Below are 14,685 nucleotides of genomic sequence, written 5' to 3'. Positions count from 1 at the left end.
ATGCCTTGCCCCTTGTGTTGGGTGAGTATTCTTAGGCCAACACATACCTTGGTGTCTACTGGGATGGGTTCCCCTCTGTTGGTTCTGTGTGTGAGATGTGGCCTGCACAGCTCAACAATCTGCTGCAGAAGGTCTCTGTCCACTCTGTAGCGCTCTACTATCTCCAGCTCATGTAACCCATGGTAGGTGACCCTGGGCCTGTATAATCTTCTCCTTCTCCTCACTCTGGGTTGTCTGTCAGCGTCTGCATTGTCACCACCCTCAGCAATTCGCCTATGCCTGATTATAATAGCCATGACAGCCCCTAGCATTTCTGCTCTGAGTTCAGCTTTTTTCAGTTTTCAATTCTGATAGCTTAGTTTCTGGCAGTATCTCTTGTGAGAAACAGCCTGCACTGCTCTTTGTTGAGTTTTAAGTGCTGGGTTGGGCTTCTAGTCTGCCTGTGTAATTGCCTGCTTCTAATTGTTTCCACTAATTAACTCTAGTAGTAGCTTCTGTCAGTTTCCATGTATTTTAGTTGTTTCCTGTTTCCTCTCTGTTTCCTGAGGGGGAGCAATGTGCACACCAGCTTAAACACGCTCACAGTTACTTAAATGCGCGCACACATCTCTACACGGTGTTACACACCCGCACACATCCTTACACGGTGTGATTTATGTTAAAACGCGCGCACACTGCCTTCAACACGTGCACGCCCGCGCAAACCGTTGTAAACAGTTTGCAACACGCGACCACATGTTAAACCTGCCTTACATGCGTGCACACGCACGCATGCACGTATATCAAGAAAGTTTGAGTGTAGGGATAGCGTATACCCTCAATTTCTTGACTTTCCTAGTGTTCTGTTGAGACACACCTCCCTCCCTGATGTCTGTCTGTCATCTGTTACCTTACATTGCCCTCCAATCTGGTACATTTCTTTCTATCCTTCCCCCCCCGTGATGTCACCTGCCTCTAACTCCGTTCCTCCCCCTTCTCTAAGTCTTACACTACTCAGAAAGTGCTCATTACCTATGTGGCAGTGTGATTCAGTATTGTAACCCTCATTTACATAGGATTGCCTAGTAATGACTAGTTACATGTCTTACACGGAGCTTCCCCCCCTTGACAACCACTACACGGAGGCCATATTGTTTTTGGTCTGCAAGTCCCTCCATTGACATTCAATGTACTACATAAATCCCACAATTGTGGGCTTATAAGCTTCGGTTTTTAGTTTTAGGTAGCGCACCCCATTTGCGTGGGTGTGCGCTGCAGTTAAACCCAGAAATCCCGTGAAAAAAAAAAAGTTATATAACTTATTTTTGCAACACTTTTTCATGCCAATGGCCACATATTTGGCCATTGGCATGCTTAATGAAACATATGCACCCTTTATTTGGAGCTGACATAGCTCCATTTTTAATTTTGCAGAAATGTACTCAGTTGTCAGCTGAGTACATTTCTGCAACACGTTACACGGACTGGTTTTGGTTGGATCGCTCAAATACCTCATTTGCATATCTTGGAGCTGCAAATGAGGTATTGAGCATTTCCACGCCCAGTCCGTGTAAGAGACGTGTTAGCTGTCTCTTACACGGAGGTTTGGGCTGTTCCTGAATCAGGAGGCTTACACGGAGGCTTACACTACTCTTGAACTCCGTGTAAGCCTTCCTGAATCTGGCCCCTAGTCTATCTTCAGATTACCACAGCCCACAAACTAATCTTTCAACCCTCTAAATGCTCTGCTCTATGCAACATCCTTCTCCCCTACACCCCTCAGAGAACTCCCAGATCTACTCACCAAAACCCAATCTGTGTCCAAAAACCCAATTGCCCTGCTGTTCAACTCCTGCTATCCTATTCCTTAGCAAAAAAATTAAATTTTCTTCCTTCCTCTCTAAGGACCTATGCAAACTTTGAAAACTTTAAATCTCAGTTACATTCCTACCTTCACTCTAACAGAAAATGCAACTGCATTCTCCCCACCAAGTCCTATATGTCTCTCTCCACCTCTAAACCCCTCTCCAGCTATGATTACTAGCCTCTCTAGCTATGATCTATAGGCTACCACACATATCTACATATTGTAAATATCAAATTTATACCATGTACCTAAGAATCTGCACCTGTTCTCTAACATGAAATGTAACTGTAAATTGTTCATTAATAATATTGTGTCTGTATCTAAAGGTAACATTTACCTAAGAAATTACACCTGCTCTCTAGCATGAAACATAATTGTAAATTATTGTTTTTTTCTATATTGTATCTGTATCTAAACTTTGTAACATGGAGCTTTTCTCTCTGGGCCTCTACTGAAAATGGGATCTCTGAGCCCAGTGGACATCCCCAGCCATCAAACTGGAAATAAAATAAAAAATAAATAAGACAACAGAAAGTAGAAAGGGCTGTCACCAAGCTTAGGGAGCCTATAACAAGGAAGATAACAGGAGATCCTGTATGGGGTATTAGAAATATTTTGGAAATTCTATGAAAGTCTGTATAAAGCAGAGAAATATGAAAATCAAGAAAAGGTACAAATGGAAATGTTTATGGAAGAATTAAATATGCCAAGTTTAGAAGAGGTATATGAGGCTCAATTACTAATAGTTAGGAGGAGATGAGATAAAAATAGCGCTGTATAACCAATCCACAGGAAAGTCCCCAGGAATAGATGGTATTCCTATGGAAGTTTGGAAGCTAGGAGGGAAAAACTGATAAAGATCTGGAAGGTTTTGTTTATTAGTATTAAAAGAGAAGTATCAACATCCTGGAATAAAGTGGTGGTATCTAATATCTAAAGAGGATAAAGATCCATCAGATCCAGCTTCATACAGTCCCATTTCAATACTAAACCATGATTATAAAGTGTTTATGTTTATAATGGCTAAATGAATTGTCAAAGTGATATCAAAAATTGATAGATATGGATCAATGTGGTTTTGAGGAGGGGAGGCAAACATTTGACAACATTAACAGAACAATGATGGCTCAGAGGGAAGCAGAATATAAGAAAATACCACTGCTGTTGGTGTGCCTTGATGTAGAGGAAGCATTTGACAGAGTACTCTGGGGGTTTATTAGCAGGGCAATGGAAACAGTTGCATTCCCTGATAAAATTATAAGGTTGATTGGAAGGATATATGAGGGATTGGAGGCACAAATTAAAGTGGATGGGGTCTTCTTTGATAATTTCTGCTTGAGCAGAGGACCAGGCAGATGTGCCCTTTTCCCCTTCGTTATTTGCATTATATTTAGAACCACTGGCAAAGAAAATAAGCGACTCAGAAATTCAAGGATATAATTGGTATGGTAGTCAAGAAAAGCTCTCTCTGTTTGTAGATGATATTATTTTATACCTGACAAAATGAGAAAACGACATTACAGTGTTGTGGAACATTTTGAGACAGTTTCAAATCTTTTCGCGATATAAAATTAATGAAACTAAATCAAAGGTAATAGCAGTAAAGTATATACCCACAATTGAATTTGTTCAGCAATATCCATATTTATAAGGACATGATAAAATGATGTATTTAGGAGTATGGATTAAAAATGATTCTGGTGGGGCAGCTAAGGATATCTGGGAAGATACTAAACAAAAGATAATGCAAAACTGAGAATTTGGAAGATCTGTTATATGGATATGGATAGTAAGATATAGGCATTTAAAAAGTTTTAGTCCCTTCATTCTTATACACTGGGTCAGTCATATTTTTATCAACCAGAGAAGTTGTGGATAGCAATTAAGAAAGAACTGAAAGATTTTATGTGGGAGGGGAAGATGGCAAGAGTTAAGTGGGATAGAACAAGGCAGACTGTGTTCCCAGATCTTGCATAATGCCTTCTGTGTTCAGTGGACTACCATCAATGTGGTAATTCATGGGAACTGAGTTTTTCCCAAAGGCGATGACGACACATTTTTTGGCAATGAAATTAAGGCCATGGTTCTGACACCAGTTGTTGGTCTCAGTGAGGCCTTTCTGTAGGATGTCCACATCACTTGGGGAGTTAATAACAGCTCCCAACTTGCAATTGTCTGTAAACTTGGTCAGCCAGAGTCCCTTCATGTTAGCCTGGACTTCAGAGAAGTGGACACCAAACAGGAGAGGCCCCAGAACTGAACTCTGTGGGACTCCACTGGTGACTGGTCAGCAGTTTGACTTGGAGTCAACTACTTTCACACTGTGGGTTCTATCTGTGAGCCAGTTTGCAACCCACCTAGTAATATAGGGGTTGATGCCTAGCTTAGTGAGTTTTTCTATGATTCCTGAGTGGGGAATGGTATCAAAGGCCTTGGCCAGATCAAGGTAGGCTGTATAAACCACCTTCCCTTCATCCACAGTAACTGACTCAAAGAAGTTGACCAAGTTGAGCAGGCATGATCCATCCTTCACAAAACCAGACTGTGTGGGATCCAGAGTTTGGAGATTCCCTATATCCTTGTTTATTAGGTCCATGATGATGTGTTCCATATCTTTGCATATCAGACTGGTCAGGCTAATTGGGCAACAGTTCCCAGGGTCTGTAGTCACTCTTCCTTTGTAGAAAGGGATGACTGTAGCAGTGTGCCATTTGGTAGGGACAAACCTGAGGTGAGGCTGTGATTGAACAGGGCACACAGGTGAGGTGCCAGTTCACTCTGTAGTTCATGTAGAATACAGCCAGCGATATTGTCAGGTCCCATAGAAGCTGTATTCCTGGCCTTGGACAGTGCAATTTTCACCTGTGCAGCAGTAATTCTGCGTGTCTGGCAATCTACTGGTATTGTGATTGGTCCTTTGAGGGGGGAGGGGTAAAGTTGGCACTGAATCTGTCGGCCAGTATATTGGCAATATCTGTTGGCTCGGTATAAGGACCATTGTGCAGTAGCTCAGAGCAAATCTGGGTAATGAAGTGGAGATTCTTTACATAACTATAGAAGGTCTTGTGGCTGTCTTTACTATCTGCTGCAATTCTGTTTTCATAGCAAGCTTTAGAGGATTTGATGAGGGATCTCAACTTTTTGTTGAGGCTGATAAGGGAGTTTTTCCAGTCTTGGGACTTCACCTTATTCCACATCAGTTTCCTCCTTCTGTTGTAGAGTTTGTTTCTGGCAGGGGACCACCAGATTGGCTTCCATTTTTTGGAGGAGAGCGTCTTGGTTCTATTGGGTATGGTGAGATCCATGCATTTGTGTACATGTTTGTACAGTGCATTGGTGTAGGATTTGGCAGTCATGCAACTATTCTCCATTTTCATGGGTGCTGTGAAGTTAGCCACCTCTGTTTTTAGGAGCCCAAAGTTAGTTTTGGAGAAGTTTTTCATGATGGTTACTTTTGCGGGAGGTGGGAGGGATGTGGATTTCCAAGGTGATTAATTTGTGGTCGGCTCTAATCAGGGAGGATTTGACTGTTGGAGTAGAGCAATGGTCACCCATGTTAGTAATGACCAGGTCAAGGATGTTGCTACCTCTAGTGGGGGTAAGAACAAGCTGGTCCAGGGCATTGGAATTAATGAATTCCAGGAAACGTTTGGCAAGTGTATTGGTACATGAATAGTTTTCCCAGCTAATGGTGGGGTAGTTGAAGTCACCCAGTATGAAAGTGTTAGGTTGGATCCTAATATTCTCCAGGATGCTTAGGAACGTGGAGTGTGAGTCTTGGGACATGCTTGGGGACCTAAAGCAGGCTACGATCTGAATCGCTGTCTTACCTAATGTTAGCTGCACCTGAAGTATCTCAGATGCGTTATGTTGGGCTATCAGCCTAGAGGTGTGTGCATCCTTTATGAATATGGAAACACCACCGCCTTTGGAACTTTGGTCCAGGTTTTGGGGCCAAAAGGTGTGGAATGAGTTATAGCCTGGTAGTGCAGGGATGGTTTCTGCTGCCTTGAACCAGGTCTCTGTTAAGCAAAAATGTCAATGTTCTCCATTTTAAGGAGTTCTTTGAGTGAGTGCATTTTGAGATTTAGACTTCTAGTGTTGCGTAGCATGACCCACAAACTGCATTTGCTTGTAGCTGTTACAGTGGTAATTTGGTCTTTGGAACACCGCCTAAAAAAGGCACTGTAGGGGTGGCAAGAGCCTTGGCCAGTATCCGGAAGCATAGAGGTGCAGATGCAGGCCATCTCTGGCAAAGCATCAAGGTCTGTCAATCATGTCATCCCAGGCAGACAGATACTGTATCCCTTGGAATGACACCAGAAACTTAGCCAATTGTTGAAATCAATAATTTTCTGCTTGTACTGTGGTATCATTCTTGGTGATGGTAGGATGCTGCTCATGGCTAAGGTCATACCTGCCTGGGTTACATAATCTGAGAGCTCCTCCATGTCTCTTTTAATGTAGTCCACGGAGGTGCACCTCAGGTCATTCACACCCACATGTACAATGACAGAGTCATATTTGTACCTGTTGTTGAGGGACCTGAGTGCGTGTGTTATGTGGCAGATTGTGGTGCCTGACAGGCACCTGGCTGTTACTTTCTCCTTATTCAACAAAGTGAATGGGACATCAGTGTGCCTCACTATTGAGTCACTTATAACTAGTTTGTTGGGCATGCTGTTTTGCCTTAGGGGCTTTGGTTGAGTGGCACACTGTTTAGAAGAGTTGTGTGTCTCATGATTAGTGTTGTGCTGTGGTGGTCAAGTGCGTTTCTGCCTTGGAGGTCTCTGCTGTTTGGGTAGATTTTTATTGAGAGCCTCCGTGAAGGTGGGTGTGTGTGAAGGCAGTACTGGTTTGTGTTCTGAAGGGCTATGTGCTCCATGTGGTGTGGTGCAAGTGTTGACCTTCTCTTGACCAGCTATTCTGGTCTTAGCTGGACTGTGAGTGGCTTCCAATTTGGATATATAAGTGCATCTCTCGCAAGTCTGAGTGTTGAGAGGTAAGAGGAGAGGGATGTCAGTGTACATGAGGCAGTTGCTACATTGCCACAGGATGCCCAAGTTCACCAGGTTAATAGAAGAAAGCACAGGGAACTGACCTTTAGACATGCCTGGAGGGGTGGGTAATAATAAGCACTGGAGCTGTTTCCTTGTAGAATGTTTAGTGCTGGTAGCAGTTTTCTGTGCTACAATAATTGCTACAAGAAGTCTGGTAAAGTGCTAGACTAATAAGCTAGTAAAAGTGCAGGAGAGGACAGAAATAGCAAATCTAAGGGAAAAATTCAAGAGAAAACTTTGGCACCACTCAGAAGCTTGCAAACAGTCCTAGATACAGCAAATCTGTATCTGGACTAGACTAGTTACAGGAAAGGTAGAAAACAAGCTTAAAATTTTTTTTTTACAGAAAGGTAGCTAAAACAGCACTAAAAACAATTCAAGTACAGTGCAAGCTAGCACACTTGAGTGTGTAGCAGTATTAAAGCAAATACAGTTTAAATAAATGCAATTTATTCAAAATGTATTCTGAACTGAATTCAATTGTTGTTTTATTCAGCTCTGAACAGTTAAAAAGTGCCAAAAATATATACTTATCATCCGAGAAGCACACTCAGTCAGAGCACAAGGAGATTCTAGCAAAGTTTTTTTTTTTTAGTAAAGTGGAAAGGGAGAAAGGAGGAGCAGAAGATAATTCAAGGTTAAGAACCTAAGTGGGTTGGCCTTCTCAAATGTTCTCTCTTTGTTAGGTAGAATGAGCTAATGATGCTAGACTGGGAGAAGTGTCCCAGATCAAATTTACAGTGGGGGTGGGCAACTGCAAAGCCACCTACTATAAAAACACCACAGGAATAGGGTGGGAGTGAGGGAGAAGACCAGTTTCAGAACAGATCAGAAAACAGAAAACAATGCCAGCAAATATATAAATAATTCAGTCAAGCAGAAATTAAGACAGTGCAGAACTCTGAAAAGTTAAAAAGTGCCAAAAAATAAACTTATCAGTGCTATATTTCCAGATTGTTTGAGAAGCACTCTTCAGTTAGAACACAAGGGGCAGGATTCACGAAGCCTCCGTGTAAGAGTTATAACTCTTACACGGAGGCTGCAGTTAAACGGAGTGATGTCAGCATGCTCTGCATATTCATGAGAGCATGCTGAATCACACCTAAGTCTAACACGGTCCGTGTAAGACAGTAGGGGGTGTGTCAGTAGGCCGAGCCCTGCAAGCGGACACGCCACCAGAAGAGTAAAAGTGCCCAAAGTAAACACCCACGACAGAGTCCACGGAAATGTGAATAAACACAACACAACACATGCCCCCACAGACTATGAACAGAAAATATATAAATGAACATGTGATATATATTTTTTAAATTGTAAACATGTTTAACCGTGAGTGCGCTCGTTTGCACGGGCGTGCCCGTAGCGCAGCTACAGTTAGCAGTCAGTGGGAAAGCATATAAGAACTAAATATGCAAAGTAAGCCAAGAAGCAATAGCGTAGCGGTAGAGACGTCAGCTGAAGAGCAGGCATTCATGGTTCAAGCCCCCACAACACCAACTTTTATTTTTAGCAAAATAAGCACGAAACAAGTCCCTGACAAACATGTACACATATAAAATCACATTTTATGTAAAATGTAATGAACTAGTCCATTTAGTTTGAAGAAATGTGAGGTAAAAAAACAATAAAAAAATGCCAGATGTGCCTATAGCTGAGCTACAGTTTAACAAGGTGAGTGCATCTGCCCGTAGGTGAGCAGTGGTTTAACAGGTACAAAATGAGTGCCCGTAGGTGAGCAGTGGTTTCACATGCTGAAACTGTGTGCCCCTAGCTGAGCTGAGTGTACTATGCGTGCTGACAGCCAAATGAGGCGTAAGCCAGCGCACCCCGTTTGCGCGGAGCTGCGCACCGCGCCAACAAGCTAACCGACGGACAACGTTGAGCAAGCTGTAACAAAACTGCCTTTACACAGACACACCCCCTAGCCTGTCTAGACAGTCATAAAATATAAAAAGCAGTGGCCAAGTTCAAACCCAGGATACCATGCACCATAGTCAAGGTACTGAACCACTAAGCTACGACAGCTGTACTCAGAAATGCAGTAATAGCAAATATATAGGAATGAATAGAAAGTGGAGCATGACAAAGCAGGTTTTGTGAAGTGGATACAATTCCAAAATGGCCAATCACAGATAAGTGCGGAAAAAACGGCATATATAAGCCCCATACGCAGGAATACACAGCATAAACGATTGTAGAACTGACTTGCAGCCAGAATGTCAGGTGTAGGTGAGGGTAGTTGCTTTCGAGCACAGAGGTGGGGCATTGAGGAGTCCAGATACATGGTCTGGCTCCTAGTCCACAATCATGAGGCCCAACTCATGCAGGGCCAGGTCCTGTGGGGAGCATATAGGGCTGAGGCGTGGGACCGGTTGGCTCATGATCTTACCAGTGCCACAGGGATTCCAAGGACTGGTGAGCAGGTCCGTCACCACCATGCGGACCTGAAGAGACACAAGCAGGACCAATTGAACCTTTGGTTCCAGGAGGCCCGGCAAATGCCCAACGCCCCACTACTGAGTAAGTTACATTTAATTATGTATGTAAGAAATTAAATTAGCTGATATTATGGAGATGTGTACTCCAATATTACTTCATTCATATTACAGCTGCAGGTGTCCTTTCTGCCAACCGCAGAGCCTATGGCGATAGGCTGGTGCGGTTGCACCACCAGGCAGGTCAGTAATCCACTCCCAGTAACTGTAAAGAAATATAAAAGTATGACAGTTAGCAAAAGAGTGCAGTGTAGTCACTAAGTAATAAAATGTGCAAGTAACAGTGTAAAAGTGTTTGCAAGTATTGCTTGATTACAAAAGTGTGTTGCAGTCTGAAATCCAAACAGAAAAATGAAAATGTCTGAAATAAAGATGCCCCACCTATAATATCATAGTGCACAACCTGCAGCAGGCTGAAAAGTACAGCTGCAGAAGATGAGCAACTCACATGTGTGAAATATAGCCCTGTTGAAATACTGAAACATGACAGAAGTGAGACTGCTGGAAAGGATTGTAATAACTACAGGTAAAACATGTCAATAAAGCCTAGAAGTAAGTACCATCCTGAACAGTAAAATGAAAACAAGTGAGAGGGTGTGAGAAAGAGTTATGAATCCACCAATAAAGTAGTAATAATCCCTGTATAAAGTATACTGCAGTCAGTACAGAACAAAATGAATGTGACAAGTAGAACCAAACTGCAAAATGTGTCCAAAGTGTTGCTGCAGCTCGAATGTGTATCCCAAAATCTGGATATGTTGCTCTCAGTCTGCAATATGCAGATGGTATGATTGTCTGAAATATCAAACATCCACAGTTGTCTATAGCTATATAAAGCAAATGTAGCAGGATGATGTAGCTGAACAAAGCCAGATATGAACGTGTATGAATAACAATAAAATGTATATTGATGTAACAGTCCTATCACCAAATTGAAGTAGTTATCATATAGGAAACTGTAGTTAGAACAGTAGTGTGTATATATCTGTAGCTATCAGAAATGTACAGCATATGTATTGGTATTCGAAGGTGTTAATAATATTTTCTTCACCCCACCCTATAACCACATATAATCCATTCCACGTGAAAATGGTATGTGCAATCACAATTAACACCCCTGGGCATTTGTCCTGATGGGTCATAAATATTTGCATGTCCGTTGATGCATCTGCCCTGTTCATACATCCAAACCTGATGGCCTGTTGCCATCAATCAACCCTGCATGTTGTTGGACTGTGTATTGCTGTTCAAATTATGCATGTGTTATGCTTGCTGTTCAATGGTGTGAATATCTGGGTGTTTGGTTAATGGGAATACTAATGCATGCTGTTACAACTAATTGTGAATGGTATTGTATGTTACTAACCCAAACTGTCATGACATAATGCAAAACATAGGACGACAGGGAAGGCGGGTTCCAGTGGACCCACCTCTCCCACCTCAGCTGGCGAGTGCACCTGGCATTAGTGCCCAGTCTGGACCCTCCTCCGGTGGCCCTGTGCCACCTGTGGGTGGAAGCGCTGCAGGGGATGGGGCCCGTCCCCCCTCTGCAAGCGTGGCTGGAGGAGAACCACCACTCACCCTCCATAGTGTCCGGACTGTGGTGCGTAGGGAGATCCGGGACTCTGTTCTTGAGCCCCTACGCCAGTTTGAGGCACAGGTGGCACAACTTATGGGCATGCCTATTGCCCGGCCTACACAGCCCCCAGCACAGCCCCATCCTGGGCAGTGAAGGAACAGTGGCAACTGCCCATGGGTGGGGATATCAGTTCCACTGTTGCCATCTGTGGGCTCATGGGCTCTGGATATCCAAACCTCCGTCCCCGTCAATTGTGTAACCCCCCCACACGTGTCATACACCGCCCCTGTATTCGTCTTGTTTGTCTTGTCTGTTGACCTACCCAACCTACCTCCCCAGCTATACCGACTTCCTTCACCTGACATACCACTCTCACCTGAAAAAAAAAAAAAGGGCACTCTGTACCCACAAAAAAATTACGCCCCATACATAGTTGCCCATTCCGCACATATGTCTACCAGACATGGAAACTATCAATTACAATTGGCTGTACAAGTATTATTGTTGTCCCTACACCTCTCTCAGGGGTGGAAGGTATCAAATGTCACACCAAATTACAAACATATGCACAGCTGTTGCTGATGAAGAAATGGGCAGCTATGGGCCTTACCTACATCCCTCCTGCAAAACCCAAGCTTGTTTCCTTACTGTCTTACCCTCTTTGTGACCCCTTTTTCACCACTTTCCTGTCTCCCCATTTTCATTTCTTTCAAAGAAAATAGCGCGGGTGTGCGCAAGAGTAAGCACGTTTAAGCGGTTGTAAGCGGGTGTGCGCATGTGTGCACGGAGCTAAATGCCAGTGCGCATGCATGAGCTCCACGCAAACCAATGCTAACCCGGTTACAACTGCTTAAAAGTGCCTTAGTCATTCTGATTGACAGGTCCTGTAGTCAGTTCAAAAGCAAAATAAAATCCCACTGTCAGTCCCGAACGCAGGACCCTGGAAACAGTAATCTGCATGACTTACCACTAAGCCATGACTGTTATACAAGAACATTGTGCTAAAATAAATATATCATGTAATAGTAGGAATGAATGTAAAGGGAATATAGGATGTGTAGTACACAAAGCATGTCATTTAGAATTACTGTCAAAACTAGTGGATTTCCATAATAGTAGTGTGTGAACAGAAACAGCCATGCTAGTTGGTAGCTAGTAGGTAATAATGTCACTGTAGCACCTTGCAAGCCACACACATACTCACAGCAGGATAATCACTGCCCATACCCCACAACCTCTTACAGGAACACATCCGGACCAAGTAATAAAATATGTGGAGCAAAGGCCCAAAACCAGGGACACATTACAAATAATGTTACAACAAACGCAGACAGTTCAGAGAGTAATTTTGTGGGATGTTTGGAAGGGTATGAAGTCTGAAACTTGAATGTTTGTCACTATATTCTGACTTGAGCCCAGAGTGATTTGCCAGAAAAAGCTGTGCATGAGATATTGACCAAAATATGAGGCAGAAATGTGGACAACCTGCAAATATTTGTACACATGAGAGGTCTGACACCACCATATTTGAATAGTTAAGAGCCTAGACATAGCAACAGTCAATGACTTACAGGGATGCCCCACAGACTCCATGTGAAATGTACAAACAGTAGGCAGAAAGGTGTAACAACACATGCAATGGTAACTATGGAGTCCTGAAAGTATTCACCACTTGCATGGCAGAATAAGTGTAGTAATACATATGCTCATGCTAACCCACAGTCACAACTGCAGCATACCAGACAATTTAATGGGTGTACCCCACTGATATGTACCATTCCATGAGGCAGATAACAGATGAACCTGAGAGTCTCTGGGGCCTGCTCAGCAGCATACTCAAATACCCTAATAGATGTCAAGGCCCACACCATGGCCAGACCACACTGCATGCTGTAACACCCTAGCAGATAAAGCAAGAATTCCAAGGTGTGAATGTACATAGAAAATAGGAAAGCTACAGCAGCACACTACAGTCAGGACACCTAGCAGGGATACAAGTAGTGACTGTAAAGGGCAAATATTGAAGCCTTAGCAACAAAGTGCAAGCAAAAGTGAAAGGAAAGCACACACACACACACACATTAACAGTAGTAGTAGTTGTAGGTGTCAGTGTACATACACAGTTAGTAGAGGAAACTGGAGAAATGAATGGAGGAATGTTAATCTACAACACAGCTGGAAATATGAGAGAGATACCAACCTTTACACTCACAGAACATTGTCCACAGCATACCAGCATGGTCCCTGCCCTTAAAATCTGAAAGGGCTACGCCTATCTCACATACCTTTTTATAGCACTGTTCTAAAATCACAGTGAGAACTGCAATCAGTACACAACTGGCTGCATGCAATTAGCAAATGCTGGCTAACAATTGGTGCAGAGGCCATCACATGGACATATGCAGATACCTACAAAAGTATGCTGTACTCCCAGTCCACACATGCAATACTTTCATTGCACCCTGAGGAGGACGTGAGAGACAGACAGACAGAGAGAGAGAGAAACAGAGACAGAGACAGAGAAAATTGAAATTAAGCAGACACAAACAAAACTGTTCAGCAACAGCCACCTGAAAGCTGACAACTGGCAAGTGGAGCAGCAGGACAGAAAACCAGATGGCAACACAAGCAGCTGTGGCAAACACAGGTAATGTAAAGTAATACTATAAAGGTCTACATACTGTGAACCCTCCATATGTGTCATTGGTCTGTATCCATATGTATATGAAGATGTGTAAAGGGCAGGGGACATACAGCAACTATCAGTGAAGGCTGTACATACATTTGTATGTGAGAGCATCTATGTGCACATATCAATGTAGGTTGACTGTAGGTTGTAGTGCAATGTACAAAGTAGGTTTCACAGTTATGTATGTTTAGCAGTATGTTAGTGTGTGTATACAGTATGGTAGACAAACATGTTGATATACCTGTCTATCATATGGATACGTATGTATGTCAAAATATGTATGTATGTATATATATATATGATATGCATATATGTATACATACATAGAGAGAGATGTAGGAATACATAGACAGATGTAGATAGATAGAATATGTACAAACATATATATGTAATGCACACATACAGATATAGATATATGTAGATACATATACATAGACAGACTGATCTGACTATCTACAGGTATGACTGTATATGACGACCTCAACACCCCCTGTCCCACCCCTTCTGTCACTCTCAACCCCTCTGTGCCCCTCCTCTCCATATCTATAGCAATATATGTACATCAATATATATATGTGTATATGTATACAGACATATATATATGTACATATAGATATATCTATATACATATATATATATATATATATATATATATATATATATATAGAGAGAGAGAGAGAGAGAGATGTATATATATTCTGAGTGAGGCACATGTGTACAGATGTATTGCAACAGGTGCCTGGTGACAAAGGCATGGAGTGAACACCAGTGTCAAAACCGGAGTACCATACCCCATTTCAAATCACCTACACCAGTAACCACCAGATATGTGATTGGCTGCCCACCACTGCATGTGTCAGGGGTGAACAGGGTCATAAATGTGTACAATAGTGCCCCCAATGATATTCACAGTGGCACACTATTCCTGGAATACCTGCACATGGTATTTGTCAGCAGACATGGTGTGTCAGCTATGGACATGTAGGTCGATGTACCCCTCCACACCACATAATGGA

Source organism: Protopterus annectens, chromosome 7.part0 (genome assembly GCF_019279795.1).
Source record: "Protopterus annectens isolate FY-2018-M chromosome 7.part0, PAN1.0, whole genome shotgun sequence".
Lineage (NCBI taxonomy): Eukaryota > Metazoa > Chordata > Ceratodontiformes > Protopteridae > Protopterus > Protopterus annectens.
Note: the sequence above shows the minus strand (reverse complement) of the source record.